We start from the raw sequence: 15,597 nt of genomic DNA on the forward strand, positions 1-15,597 counted from the left end.
GTTGTAAGTATATTAAAACCGCTATTCTAATCCTACAAGCACGTGTCCGTAGAATTGATGGTTCCATCAATTTAATATACTTACGAAACAGTCGAAGTAAATCATGGAAGCAGCCCTCAAGCCCGGACGCCTAGAACTCGACCCGCAGGATGCAGAGGCTAAAGAACTTTTTTCCCACTGGCTGAGATGTTTTAAGGCCTACCTGGCAGAAGCCAGCACCGCTGGAACAGCGGAGGAACAAAAACTCAGCCTACTGCATGCGAGGGTAAGCCACAGAATCTCCACACAGCTAAATCCGGCCGGTTCTTACACCGCAGCGCTGGCGATATTGGACAAAATGTACGTTAGGCCCATTAACGAGGTTTATGCACGCCACGTGTTTACGACTCGCCGTCAGCGGCCTACAGAAACGCTAGCCGAATTTGTACGGGAACTGAACAATCTTTCTAATGACTGTAATTATCAAGCTGTTACCGCGGCTGAACATAGGGAGCTTGCTGTGCGGGACGTTTTCATAGCGGGCCTTAGATCTAACTATGTGCGCCAAAGACTGCTATAAAAGGGGGCCCAGGACTTAGATACTACTGTGGAGGCTGCTACCACTATGGAGGTCTCCTTCCGCAGCCTCATGTTGTTTCCCGTGGACCCCGCAACCTCATCGTGGGCCCCCGACCAACAACCCCCTCAGGCCTGTCTGCACGGCCCCCCAGCTACCGCGTTGCCAAAGCCAGTTACTCTGCTGCCCCAGCCAGCTACTCAGCGGCTCCAGCCAGCTACTCAGCTGCCCCAGCCTGCCATTTCTGTGGCTAAAGCCAGCACCCGCGGCAGCACTGCCCAGCTCGATCCGCGACCTGCAGCAGCTGCAGGAAGAAAGGCCACTATGCCAGAGTGTGCCTCGCAAAAAGGGCCCCAGTTTCTAACTCCCCAGTAGAGAGAACAAATCGCTCCCAACACCAGTGGGCCCGCGGGGCCCGAAACGCTGCGGCCTATGCCCCGACTCCGCCCCCTCCCGCCACATGCTATCTATGGGGGCCGCCATCTTGGCAAATCCCCACCATGCGGCCGGCCACGTGCGCATCTTCCTCGCCGCTCACCACGTGCGATCCACGGGCCGCATCTGCATCTCCAGGCTCAGAAAGCTCATCTGAAGACTACGACTTCCCCGGGCACTCATCACGTGGCCCGCAACTCAGCGCAGCGATCCTGCATCAAGCTCGCCAGAACGTACCGGCATCTACTCGACCGGACGCCCACTCGGAAGACTACGACTTTCCCGGGCACTCACCACACGGCCCGCAACTCAACGCGGTCACCCTAGATCAATCCCGCCCCAAGCACCTACGAAGTTTGATGGCGGAGGTCCAGATCAACAGGTACAGCACGCCATGCCTCTTTGACTCCGGGAGCACCGAGAGCTTTATACACCCAGAGCTGGTAAGACGCTGTTCGCTTCCTATTTTTCCTGTGAGCCAAACTATCGCCCTCGCTTCGGGCTCCCACTCAGGCCAAATCCAAGGACGCACCGTCGCTACGCTCACAATTCGAGGCGCTAGTTATTCAAAATTTAAACTTTATGTCCTGCCTGACCTCTGCGCGCCACTCTTATTAGGCCTGGATTTCCAGTGCAACCTCAAGAGCCTCACCCTCAGCTTCGGTGGGCCCCTGCCCCCACTCACTATCTGCAGCCTAGCCACGCTGCGCATCTCCCCCCCTCCTCTCTTCGCCAATCTCACTCCAGATTGAAAACCAGTAGCTACTCGCAGCAGGCGATACAGCCTGCAGGATAGGGTCTTTATCCGATCGGAGGTCCGACGGCTGCTCAGTGAGGGGATCATAGAGGCCAGTAATAGTCCCTGGAGAGCTCAGGTGGTGGTCGTCAAGACTGGGGAAAAATTTTGCATGGTCGTCGACTATAGTCAGACCATAAATCGCTTCACGCTCCTAGACGCGTAACCCCTCCCCAGAATCGCAGACCTGGTTAACCAGATCTCCCAATATCGGCTCTTTTCCACGGTGGATCTGAAGTCTGCATACCACCAGCTCCCAATCTGTCCGGAGGACCGCCACTACACGGCGTTCGAGGCCGATAGCCGCCTCTTCCATTTCCTCCGGGTTCCCTTCGGTGTCACTAACGGGGTTTTGATGTTCCAACGAGCAATGGACCGAATGGTAGACCAGTACGGGCTGCGGGTCACGTTTCCGTATCTGGACAATGTTACCATCTGCGGCTATGACCAGCAGGACCACGACGCCAACCTCCACCGTCTTCTCCAGACGGCACAGTAATTAAACCTCACTTATAACAGACTGGCCATCCTCAGCTACGTCGTGGAGAACGGAGTCCTGGGCCCAGACCCGGACCTCTTAGAACTCCCCCTCCCTCATTGCTCCAAGGCCCTCAAACGGTGCTTGGGGTTCTTTTCATACTACGCCCAGTGGGTCCCTCAATATGCGGACAAAGCCCGCCCACTCTTTAGGACCACACGATTTCTCCTGTCTGCTGAGGCGCGCCAGGCCTTCAGCTGCATCAAGGAGGACATCGCCAAAGCAGCCATGCGGGCGGTGGATGAATCCACTCCCTTTCAGGTTGAGAGGTAGCTCTAGCAGCCACTTTAAATCAGGCAGGGAGGCCCGTTGCATTTTTCTCCCGTTCCCTATCTGCTTCAGAACTCCGACACTCCGCTGTCGAGAAGGAAGCACAAGCCATCGTGGAGGCTGTTCGTCACTGGAGGCACTACCTCGCAGGTAGGAGGTTCACCCTCATCACCGACCAACGATCGGTTGCCTTTATGTTTGACAACTCGCAAAGGGGCAAAATAAAAAATGATAAAAAGTGGAGGATCGAACTCTCCACCTATAGTTACGATATCAAATATCGACCGGGGAAGCTCAATGAGCCCTCGGATGCCCTATCCCGCGGGACATGCGCCAGCGCGCAGATCAGCCGTCTGAAAGCCATCCACGTTGACCTCTGCCATCCAGGGGTCACCGGCTCGCTCACTACATCAGAGCCCGAAACCTGCCTTTCTCCAACGAGGAGGTAAAAGCGGTCACCAGGGACTGCCCGATCTGTGCAGAGTGCAAACCGCACATCTATAGACCAGACAGGGACACCTGGTCAAGGCTTCTAGGCCCTTTGAACGCCTTGCGATCGATTTCAAAGGGCCACTCCCCTCCACTAAAAAGAACATTTATTTCCTCAACATCATCGATGAGTTCTCCCGATTCCCTTTTGCCATTCCGTGCCCCGACATGACCTCCCACACAGTCATTAGGGCCCTGCATAGTGTCTTCACCCTGTTCGGTTTCCCCAGCTACGTGCACAGCGACCGGGTTCGTCCTTTATGAGCGACGAGCTGCGTCAGTACCTGCTCGGCAAGGGCATCGCCTCGAGCAGGACTACCAGCTACAACCCCAGGGGGAACGGGCAGGTGGAGAGGGAGAACGCGACGGTCTGGAAGACCGTCCTACTAACCCTCCGGTCTAGAAAACTCCAAGTCTCCCAATGGCAAGAAGTCCTCCCAGACGCGCTCCATGCAATTAGATCCCTCCTCTGTACAGCGACCAATCAAACCCCTCACGAGCGGCTCTTCATTTTTTCTAGGGGCACTACCATGGGGGTCTCACTTCCGGCGTGGCTGAGGACACCAGGCCCGGTCCTCCTGAGGAAGCACGTCAGGGGGCAGAAAACTGACCCCCTTGTTGAAAAGGTGCGCCTCCTCCATTCCAACCCCCAGTACGCATTCGTGGAGTTCCCGGACGGTCGCCAGGACACAGTATCCCTTCGGGACCTTGGACCCGCTGGATCCAGCCCGCCCCCTACCCCCACTGAGGAACCCCTTACCCCGTTCCCTATGCTGCCGCCCCCTCGCACCCCCGATTCCGCAAGCTCGCCCCACCGGTTCCACGTGCCAGCACCAGCCCGCCCCCAGCGCCCCCAGTCTCCGGTTGAGCCAGAGGTGTATGAAGTTTGCCATCGTACCCCAGCTCTCAACACCCACCCAGCCACCGCAAGAGGCTGCAACCCCGGTGCTCCGCAGATCGAAACAAACAATTTGTCCACCGGACAGACTAACTCTGTGAGCCACCACCCCGGCCGGACTCGACCAAGGGGTCCGACTTATGGGTCCGCACAAGCTTGCGAAGGAGGATGGGTCCAGGAACTGTCAGCCATGTTGGGAGCGAGACTTCGAGGTGGACTTCCTGGGGAAGGCAAACACATGTTCGTGAGGGGTCTCGTTAGTCGCGGTGCAGAGGGGCGATCGGAGAGGAGGATCTCCTGCCAGCGGGAGACCGGGAGATATTTAGACCGTAGGGCCAGCAGGACGGCCTTCCAGACCGTCCCGTTCTCCCTCTCCACCTGCCCGTTTCCCAGGGGGTTGTCGCTGTTTGTCCTGCTCGAGGCGATGCCCTTGCTGAGCAGGAACTGACGCAGCTCATCGCTCATAAAAGAGGATCCCCGATCGCTGTGGACGTAGGTGGGGAAACCAAACAGAGTGAAGATGCTGTGGAGGGATTTAATGACCGTGGCAGAAGTCATATCAGGGCATGGGATGGTGAAAGGGAACCGGGAGTACTCATCAACTACTTTCAGAAAGTAAGTGTTGCGGTTGGTGGAGGGGCGGGGCCCTTTGAAGTCCATGCTGAGCCGCTCAAAGGGGCGGGAGGCCTTCACCAGGAGCGCTCGATCTGGCCAGTAGAAGTGCGGCTTGCACTCTGCGCAGATCTGGCAATCTCTGGTGAAGGTCCCGACGTCCTCAATGGAGTAGGGTAGGTTGCGGGCCTTGATGAAATGGAAGAACCGGGTGACCCCCAGTGGCAGATGTCATAGTGGAGAGCCCGGAGTTGGTCCACTTGTGCACTGGCACATGTACCGGAGATAGGGCATCTGGGGGCTCGTTGAGGTTCCCCGGGCGATACAAAATCTCGTAATTATAGGTGGAGAGTTCAATCCTCCACCTCAAGATCTTGTCATTTTTGATCTTACCCCGCTGTGTGTTATTGAACATGAAGGCAACTGACCGTTGGTCAGTGAGGAGAGTGAATCTCCTGCCGGCCAGGTAATGCCTCCAATGCCGCACAGCTTCCACAATGGCTTGGGCCTCCTTTTCGACAGAGGAGTGCCGAATTTCAGAGGCATGGTGGGTGCGGGAAAAGAATGCCACGGGCCTACCCGCCTGGTTGAGGGTGGCGGCCAGAGCTACGTCCGATGCATCGCTCTCGACCTGAAAGGGGACGGACTCGTCGACCGCCTGCATGGTGGCCTTGGCGATGTCGGCCTTGATGCGGTTGAACGCCTTGCGGGCCTCAGCCGTCAGGGGAAAAACTGTGGACTGAATGAGTGGGCGGGCCTTGTCCACATAATTAGGGACCCACTGGGCATAGTAGGAGAAAAACCCCAGGCATCGTTTCAGGGCCTTGGGGCAGTGGGGGTGGGGGAGGGGGAGTTCCATGATGGGGCACATGAGGTCGGTGTCGGGCCCTAGAACTCTATTTTCCACGACATAGCCAAGGATGGCTGAGCGGTTGGTGCAGAACACGCGTTTCTCCTTATTGTACATGATGTTAAGGAGTTTTGTGGTCTGGAGGAATTTTTGGAGGTTTGCGTCGTGGTCCTGCTGATCGTGGCCGCAGTGGTGACGTTATCTAGGTACGGGAAGGTGGCCCGCAGCCCGTACTGGTCAATCTCTCGCACGAAGACAGAGACCCCATTGGCGCCGCAGGGAACTCTAAGGAAGTGATAGAGGCGGCCATCTGCTTCGAACGCATTGTATTGGTGATCCTCCGGGCGGATGGGAAGCTGGTGGTAAGCGGACTTCAGTTCCACTGTGGAAAAGACCCGATACTGCGCAATCTGATTGACCATGTCAGATATGCGTGGGAGGGGGTACGCGTCGAGCTGCGTGTACCTGTTGATGGTCTGACTGTAGTCAATGACCATCCTGTTCTTCTCCCCAGTCTTTACTACTACCACTTGAGCTCTCCAGGGGCTATTGCTGGCCTCAATGACCCCTTCCCGCAGGAGCATTTGGACCTCCGACCTGATGAAGGTCCTGGGCGCTGTACCATCTGCTCCTGGTGGCGACGGGTTTGCAATCCGGGGTGAGGTTCGCAAACAGGGAAGGTGGATCGACCTTAAGGGTCATGAGGCCGCATACAGTGAGGCGGGGTAGGGGTCCACCGAATTTTAAGGTTAACGTTTGGAGGTGGCACTGGAAGTCCAGGCCAAGTAACAGGGCAGCGCAGAGGTGGGGGAGGACGTAGAACCGGAAGTTGCTAAACTCTACGCCTTGGACAGTGAGGGTCATGATGCAGTACCTCCCGGATTTCCATAGAATGAGATCCGGAGGCCAGGGAGGTTTTCTGGGTGACGGGGTGTACTGCGAGCGAGCAGTGCCTTACCGTAGTGGGGTGGATGAAGCTCTCTGTGCTCCCGGAGTCAAAAAGGCAGGTCGTCTTGTGCCCATCGATTTTCACCGTCGTTGCTGTGGTCGCGAGGTTGTGAGGCCGGGACTGGTCCAGGGTGATCGAGGCGAGCTGCGGCAGATGCTGGGAGGTCCTGAGCGGGTCAGCGATGGTGGAGGTAGCGGCAGGCGATGAACAACCAGATGAGCAAGGAGATGAACAACCAGACGAGCAGGGGTCCTGAGGCTCCATCCAAAATGGCGCCGAAGATGGCACTGCCCACGGGGCGCACATGGCGGGTGGCATCAAAGATGGCGGCGCCCACGGGTCGCACATGGCTTGCGAGGAGGAAAATGGCGACGGCCCTGGGTTGCATGTGGGGTGCAGGAACGCTGGGCCTGGAAAGAGCGGCGATCGACCGGGCCTGGCAAATGGGAACAAAGTGACCTTTGTTCCCACAGCCATTGCAGGTCGCGCTCTGCGCCAGGCAGCGCTGCCGGGGCTGTTTGTTCTGGCCGCAAAAATAGCACTTGGGCCCTCCAGGTTTGGCTGGCTGCCGCGTGGCGCAGGCTTGCGGTGAGCTGGAGTCGGCAGCTGGTGGGGCCCACGATGCCCACGAGGGTGCCGCGCGGTCGGGGGAGTAGGACTGGATGTTACGGGAGGCCACTTATAACGCGTTAGTGAGCTGCCTAGTTCCCGCAAGATGAAGCGTACCCCCTTTCAGTAGCCGCTGGCAGACGTACGCAGATCGCATACTCGTAACGTAAGCGTCGCAAATTAAAAGTTCTGTGTCCTGGACTGCCGAAACTGCCTGGCAGTCACAGTTACTAACTAGGATGTGCAGGGCACGCCAGAAATTGTCCAGAGACTCCCCGGGGAGTTGCTGTCTCGTGCCAGGAGGTACCTGGCGTATAGTTGATTGACTGGTCGAATGTAATGTCCTTTTAAGGAGCTCCATTGCTTCGGAGTAACTGGGCGCATCCCGGATGAGAGGAAAAATGTCAGGGCTCACCCGTGAATAAAGGACTTGGAACTTCTGCGAGTCCGAGGGCTCCTCAGCGGATGTTCGGAGGAAGCTTTCGAAGCAGGCTAGCCAGTGGTCAAAGGTGGACGGAGCGTTGGCTGCTTGAGGGCTCAGCTGCAGGAGACCAGGCTTGATGCGGAGATACATCATTTAAAAAAATCTTTGCTCAATAAATTGATGCATTATCAATTACCACAAAGACGACAGTAGTGGAATAATCGAGGCTGCCTCCTGTAGCTGGTACCAGAATGGCTGCAGCAGCGGCGAGCACACACTTTTATACGTCGCCTGCTGGGCGGAGCCAGCAGGCAGGGATTTACCCATGTACCGCTAGTATACGTGTCCTACCGTAATACATATAATACTGCTAGTGGTGACTACCACATCCCGTACATTCGAGAGGCGGCCTCAATGGCCGAGGGGCCGAGGACCCCGGCCATTGCGCGAACGCACGTCGCTATGGTGACGGTGGGGTGAGCGTAGCACTTTACGCCCAGCTTTCGGATCAGCAACCGGAAAGGTGGCGGGGCTGCAGGAGCAGTGGAGGCCGAAGAGGCTACCACCCCTGCATAGGTGGCTCTGGTCGGCCCCGCCACTGGCGTAGGTGGAATAGCCATCAGGGCAAGTGCCACGCCCACCCCAATGTGGGCTTTGTCACGTTGGAATTTAATTAACAAAATAGATAGTGGGGAGGGGGATGTCAGGGGAAGAGTGAGGTGGAATGACGTACTCTCCCCCTTGGAAGGTATACGGGGAAGCAAAGCAGGGAAGGGAAGAGAAGAGAGAACAAGGTCAGCAACACAGGAGGGTGGGGCACCGTAGATGGAATGGTGGCCGAGGTGAAAGACTCCTGGTGAAGCTGGAGGGTGGGAGGATTGGGGATCTTCAGCCCAGGAGGGGGCCGAGCAAAAAAAAAAGTCCGTGCTCCCACCCAAGGTCACCACAATGAGGTAAGTGACGCTGGTTTAAAGAAGTCTTCGGCCCAAGTAGGGCTCAGCAAAATACAGTCTGTGCTCCCCACTGAAATGACCACCCAATGGAACCGATCTCCTATTCAGCCCGGGAGGGGCCCAGCAACCACTCAATGTCCCCGTCCTGGAATAAGCTCACCAAATGGAATGAGGAAGGCCTGACAGTTGGGAGAACTGGGTAGGGCCGGGCCCTCAGCCTGGGAGGGGCCCAGCAAACAAACAGTACAAAGGGGCTTTACTCCCATTTGTTTTTGCAGCCAACATCCTGTTGTTGTTTTTTTTCCTCCTTCCTCTCTCCTTCCTCTCTCCTTCCCCTCTCCATCTCTCTCTCCTTCCTGCAGGCAATTTAGCAGCAGCCAGCATTGGAAACAGCGCTCAGCAACAGAGACAGAGAGCAGCTGCAGCCACTCAAGGTGGATTGGCCACACTAAATTGCCCCTTAATTGGAAAAAATATAATTGACTGCTCTAAATTTATTTTTTTTAAAGAGTAAATAAGTAGTTTGGGGACAATCTAGGCTCTGAGGATATGGAGTCAATTTGGGTAGAAGTTATAAATACGAAAGAAAGGAAGAGAGTGGTAGGTGTACTGTATAGACCCCTGAAAAGTAGCTACACTGCAGGAAAGAGTTTAATTTAAGAAATAACAAATGCATGTAAAAAGAGCACTGCATTAACCATGGGTGACTTTAATTTTCATATAGATTTGGCTAATCAAATTTGAAATGGCAGCCAAGAGAATGAATTCATCGAGTGCATTTGAGATGGTTTCATGGAACAATAGGTTATGGGGCCAACTAGGGATCAGGCCATTTTGTATCTGGTAATGTGTAATGTGGCAGATTTAATAAATGACCTCAAGGTTAAGCTGAGTAAGAAAAAATTGGGACTGAAATATCAGTGTTAAATTAAAGAAGGGAAATTGCGAAGGTATGAGGATGGAATTGGAGTGGACTGGTCTTCTAGTTTAGTAGTGGCAGACAATTAGGGAGATAATGCATGACTCCCGGCAAAAATACATCTCAATGAGGAGGAAAGACTCTAAGGGGAGGAAGAACCATTGATAACCAAGGAAGTTAAGGGCAGGGTGCAGGGGGTGGTATTAAGTTGAAAGCGGAAACATATAAGAGGCAAAGGTTAGTGGTAGTGGTAGTTTAATTAGGCCAGAAGATTGGGATAGATGCGGAATGCAACAAAGATGGACTCAAAAAATCAGGAAGGTGGAAGGAGAAAATAAACTATTAGGGCAAGCTAGCGAGAAACATATAAACAGACAATAAAAGCTTTGTCAAGTGCATTAAAATAAAGAGAGAAGTAAAAATAAGCATTGGCCCCTTAGAGAATGAAAATGGGGAAATAATTATGGAAAATGAGGAAATGGCAGAGGAGTTAAATAGATATTTTGCACCAATATTTACTGTAGAGGGTACTACAAGCATTCCAGAAATAGTAAAAAGAAATGAGGCAGGAATTAAATACAGCCACCATCACCAGAGAATTAGTTTGAGACAAACTAATGGGGTTAAAGGTTGACAATTCCCCTGGACCCGATGGTTTGCACCCCAGGATCTTAAAGGAGGTAGCTACAGAGATCCTGTGATGCATTTGTAGTCATTTCCAAAATTCCTTGGATTTTAGAACTGTGCCAAAGGATTGGAAAACTGCCAAGTGGTCCTCTTGTTTAAAAAGGGAAGGAGGCAAAATGCAGGAAACGACAGGCTAGTTAGTGTAACTTCAGTTATTGGGAAAATATTGGAATTCATTACTAAGGAGAGAATAGCAATGGAGAGAATAGCAATGGATTTGGAAAGCAATAATTTGATCAAGCAAAGTCAGCATGGTTTCCTGAAGGGGAAATTTATTGTATATCCTATGTTTTTCCCATGTATGGAACAATCAGTCTGTATATACGCAGAACAATACTTTTCACTGTACCTTGTACCATGTGACAATAAATCAAATCAATCAATCAGGGGAAATCATGTCTGACAAATTTACTAGAGTTCCTTGAGAAGGTGCCAGCCAGGGTAGATAGAGTCGAACAAGTCGATGTTGTATATTTGGATTTTCAAAAGGCTTTTAATAAAGTGCCACACAAAAGGCTGCTATGCAAAATAGTTCATGGTGTTGGAGGTAATATTCTGGCATGGATAGAGGATTGGTTAACTAACAGGAAGTAGTGATTAGCGGCTCTTTCTCAGGTTGGTGAGCAGTAACCAGTGGAGTACCACAGGGATCCGTGCTGGGACCACAGCTCTTGACGATAGATACTAATGATTTGGAGGAAGGGACATAAAGTATTGTGGTCAAATTTACAGATGATATAAAGGTGGGGGGGGAAGGCAAGTTGTAAGCAGGATATAAATAGTTTACAGAGAGATATTGACAGATTTAGTGAGTGGGCAGAAAACGGGCAAATGGAATGTGGGAAAATGTGAGATTGTTCATTATGGAAGAAAGAATGAGAAGGTGGATTATTATTTAAATGGAGAGAGAATGCAGAAAGCTGCAGCACAAAGGGACTTGGGGTCCTTGTTCATGAAACCCAGAAAGCTAACATACAGGTGCAGAAGATAATAGGGAAGGGGCTGGTTTAGAACACTGGGCTAAATGGCTGGCTTTGAAAGCAGACCAAGCAGGCCAGCAGCACGGTTCGATTCCTGTAACAGCCTCATCGAACAGGTGCCGGAATGTGGTGACTAGGGGCTTTTCACAGTAACTTAATTGAAGCCTACTCGTGACAATAAGCAATTTTCATTCATTTTTTTCAAATGGAATGCTGGCTTTTATTTCAATGGGACTGGAGTACAAAAGTAAAGAGGTGTTGCTGCAACCGCACAAGTACTTGTGAGACCACATTTAAAACACTGTGTACAGTTTCAGTCCCCTTATTTAAAGAAAGATATATTATCACTAGAGGTTTACTAGTATGACCCTGGGTATGGATGGGCTGCTATATAAGGAAAGATTAAATAGGCTGGGTCTGTACTCCTTGACGTTCAGAAGAATGGGAGGTGGCATGATTGAAGCATATAAGATTTTTGAGGGGTTAGACAGGGTAAATTTGGGAGGATGTTTCCACCCATGTGACAGTGTAGGACCAGAAGGCATAGTCAGAGAATAAGGGGGTGCTCATTTAAGATGGATTTGACGAAGAATTTCTTCTCTCAAAGAGTGATCTTTGGAATTCTTTATCCCAGGAGCTGTGGAGGCAGAGGGTGTGATTCCCTCAGCCCACGCTGGGATGGAGAATCGCCAGGCCAGGGCGATTCTGCCCCCGGATGGGCCGAGTGGCCGCAAGAAAAAACCTGAGTCATACCGGCGTCGTCCACGTGTGGTCTTATCTGGCGGGACCTCGGCGTGCATCCTTTCGGGGCGGCCTGGTTGGGGGGGGGGGGGGGGGGGGGTTGTCTGACCCCGGGGGAGGGGGGGGCCTCCGCTGTGGCCTGACCCGCGTTCGGGGTCTACTGATCGGCGGGCCGGCCTCTCGGGCTGGGAGCCTCTTTTGCTCAGCACCGGCCCCTGTCGCCCAACGCCATGTTGCGCGGGGCTGGCACAGACAAGGAAACCATGCCACATTGGTGCCAGTCACAGCACGCATGCGCAGACCCGCGGCACCCATTTGACGCGGGTATCGGCAGCTGGGGAGGCGTGGGTCGCACCAGTGCCTTGCTGGCCTCCTGTAGGGCTCGGAATAGCTGCTCCTGGGGGCCTGTTGGCGCCGTCGTGAAACGTGACGCCGTTTATGATGGCGTCAACACTTAGCCTCAGGATCAGAGAATCCCGCCCAGAGTTCTTGAACATTTTCAAGGCTGAAACCGATATGTTTTTAATCAGCGGGGGAATTAAGGCTTATGGAGATAAGACAGGAAAGTGGACTTGGAAAGTGTTAGATGATCTTCTTAAATGATGCAATAGGCTTGAAGGACTGAATGACCTAATCCTGATCCTATTTCCTCTGATTTTATGGCCTAAGGGCTGTCTACATTCTTGCTTCTACACGGCTCTGTCCAACAGTGCCTGGACCCCGAGGTGCAGGTCTTGTGTCTGTGTCTTCTTACATCACTGTGTGTACAGTCCTGCCAGTCCTGTACTCAGTCCCACATTAATCCTTTCTGTGCTAGATCCTTATATTACAACTCCTTTCTGAGTTCTAGAATGGCAGTAGTCAGTTTGAATTGGCTACCGAGGCCCCAGATTTGGAATTCCCTGCCTATACCGTTCTCCTTCTCTCCGCCCTGCTTTGAAATGTTCCTTACAGCCTACATCTTTGCCTAAGCTTATTATGCTCATTTGATTTAAAATTCTTTACTGTGAAAATGTTCAGATAGGACAGGTACTGGGAAATATCTGTTCTGGAAAACAGTGGGCGCGATTCTCCGCAACGACCGCCGCCGGCGTGAAATCCGGAGTGTTTCATGACGGCGTCGGAGGCCGCTCCTCACCCCCTATTCTCCCCCCCCCCCCCCCTCGGGGGGCTAGGAGCGGCTTGCGGTAAACTCGGCCGCCAGGCCTTGACGCTGGCGTCAAGGCGACGCGCCGATAATGACGCGGCCGGCGGCGCCTAAGTGATATCAGCCGCGCATGCGCAGGTTGGCCGGCTCCATCCCGCGTATGCGCGGTTGCCATCTTTCCCTCCGCTGCCCCTCAAGACGTGGCGGCTTGATCTTGCGGGGCGGCGGAGGGGAAAGAGTGCGTCTCTTAGAGACGCCGGCCCGACGATCGGTGGGCACCAATCGCAGGCCAGTCCCCTCCCGAGCACAGCCGTGGTGCTCGATCCCTTCTCCGCCCCCCACAGGCCCCAAACTTACCTTTCGCGCGATGTTCACGCCAGCAGCGACCAGGGGAGAAATTCTCCGACCCCCAGCAGGGTCGGAGAATCGCCCGGGACCGCCGGAAATCCCGCCCCCGCCATGTCCAGAATTCTCCCACCCGCAAAAAGTCGGCGTGCCGCCAATCCCGCCACCCGCCTCGGAGAATGACGGGGGCCTGCGGGAGGCTACGGGTTTCTGTTCTGATGGGCCGAAGTCCCGCTGCTGGGAGGCCTCTCCCGCCGCCGAGGTTTGAACCACCTCTGTGCCGGCGGGATCGGTGGCGCGAGCGGGCCCCCGCGGTCCGGGGGGGGGGCGCGGGGCGATCGGACCCCGGGGGTGCCCCCACGGTGGCCAGGCCCGAGATCGGGGCCCACCGATCGGCCGGCGGGCCAGTGCTGTGGGGGCACTCTTTCTCTTCCGCCGCCGCCATGGCCTACACCATGGCGGAAGCGGAAGGGAATCCCCCAGCGTGCATGCGCCGGTGGTGATGTCAGCGGCAGCTGCTGCTGACGTCACCACCGGCGCATGCACGAACTGGCGAAGGCCTTTTGGTGCCGGCTTTGGCGCCAGTCAGCGTGGTGCCAGCCGCTCCAGCGCGGGCCTAGCCCCCAAAGGTGCGGCGAATTCCGCACCTTTGGGGAGGCCCGACGCCGGAGTGGTTGGCGCCACTCCGCTACGCCGGGACCCCCGCCCCGCCAGGTAGGGGAGAATCCCGCCCCTCGTGTGGTTGCCGCCAGCATGAACAGTTCAGGAACGTCAGGCCGGTCGGACCATCCGGGCTGGAGAATCGTGGGTCGCCGGCCTGGGGAGCGGAGAATCGCGCCCAGTATATGGCAAGATCACAGTCCAAATGTTAGGAGCCTGATTTCAATAAATAGCAATCAGTAAAACTTCACACAAACATAAAGAATTTGTATGCGAATATCCCACAGTGCAGCTGTGAGGCGATATTGGATAGGCTAGGGTTGAAAAAGAGGAAGCTGAGAGGTGACCTAATTGAGGTGTACAATTATTAAGAGACTAAAGGGTAAATTTTTAGAAATGGTAAAATTGAAAGATATGGGACGCGGTTCTCCGCAAATGCGGCGAGTCGTAAAGGCTGCCGTGAAACTGGCCGTGTTTCACGGCAGCCTCCGCGCCCCTCCCGGGATCCGATTCTTCCCCCCGGGCGGGGCTAGCAGCGGGGCCCCGTGAAGCACGGCATCGCGGGCTTAGCGACCGTCGTTATGTCCGCGCGCCAAGCGTCACGCCGGCTGACGCGCACGATGACGTCACCCGCACATGCGCGGATTGGACGGCTCCAACCCGCGCATGCGCGGGGCCGTCATCTCCCTCGGCCGCCCCGCGGACTGATCCTGCGGGGCGGCGGAGGGAGAAAGTGTGCGTCCGTGGTACTGCCGTGCCAATCTGGGCCCTGGACGTCCAGAACGGGCATTTTGCGGCCGTTTTTACGACGGCAGAAAGCAGGTGTGTTTGCTGCCGTAAAAACGGCCGTAAAGGCCTGGGCCTGGGGAGAATCGCTGCTCGCCGTAAAAAACGGCGAGCAGCGATCCATGTCGTGGGGCGGCTGTGGGCAGGGAGAATAGCGGGAGGGCGTGAAAAATGTCGGGGATGCCCTCCCGCTATTCTCCGACCCGTCGTGGGCAGCGGAGAATCGCGCCCATGGGGCGCGATTCTCTGAGCCCTGCACCGGGCTGGAGAAGCGCCGCAACCACGCCACGCCGCCCCGACACCGATGCGCTATTCTCCGAGGTGAGGAGAATCGGCACCATTTGCGCCAGCGCGGTGCCATTCGTGGGGCGCTGTCCGCGACAGGGCCGCCGATTCTCTGGCGCAGAAACAGCAGAGTCCCGCCGGAGCCGTTCACCCCTGGTCGCTGCCGGCAGGATCGGTCGGGGGGTGGTCTGTGGGGGCCTCTGATGGGGTCTGGCCCGCGATCGGGGCCCACCGAACGGCGGGCCGGCCTCTCCCACCCTGGGCTTACTTTTTTGCGCGGCCGGCCCCTGAACCCCCACACCATGTTGTGTAGGGGCCGGCGCGCTGAAGAAGTTCCCCGTGCATGCGCGGGTTGGCGTAGTCCAACTGCGCATGCACGGGTTGGCGCGGCACCCATTTGGCACCGGGAAGGGAGGCTGGAGCGACGTGAACCGCTCCAGGGCCTTGCTGGCCCCCTGTGGGGGCCAGAATTGGTCATCCCCGCGCCCCGTTTCACAAAGACGGCGCGAACACTTAGTCTCCATTTTGCATAATTACACCCCTGTTTTTCCCTAACTGCGGTCAATTAACCGGGAGCATAGGTTTAAGGTGATGGGTAAAAGGAATAAAGAGGACTTGAGTAAATTGTTTTTCATCAAGAAGGTGGCAGACATCTGGGGTGGAATTCT

The 15,597-nt window shown here is 55.0% G+C and overlaps 1 protein-coding gene across 4 annotated transcripts in view; it reads left to right on the forward strand.

The window, feature by feature from the left end:
• Positions 1–15,597, forward strand: part of LOC119967209 (vacuolar protein 8-like) — a 126,288-nt gene that overhangs the window by 21,726 nt on the left and 88,965 nt on the right. The gene's annotated exons all lie outside the window — the stretch shown is intronic.

This window comes from Scyliorhinus canicula, chromosome 6 (genome assembly GCF_902713615.1).
Source record: "Scyliorhinus canicula chromosome 6, sScyCan1.1, whole genome shotgun sequence".
NCBI classification, from domain to species: Eukaryota; Metazoa; Chordata; class Chondrichthyes; order Carcharhiniformes; family Scyliorhinidae; genus Scyliorhinus; species Scyliorhinus canicula.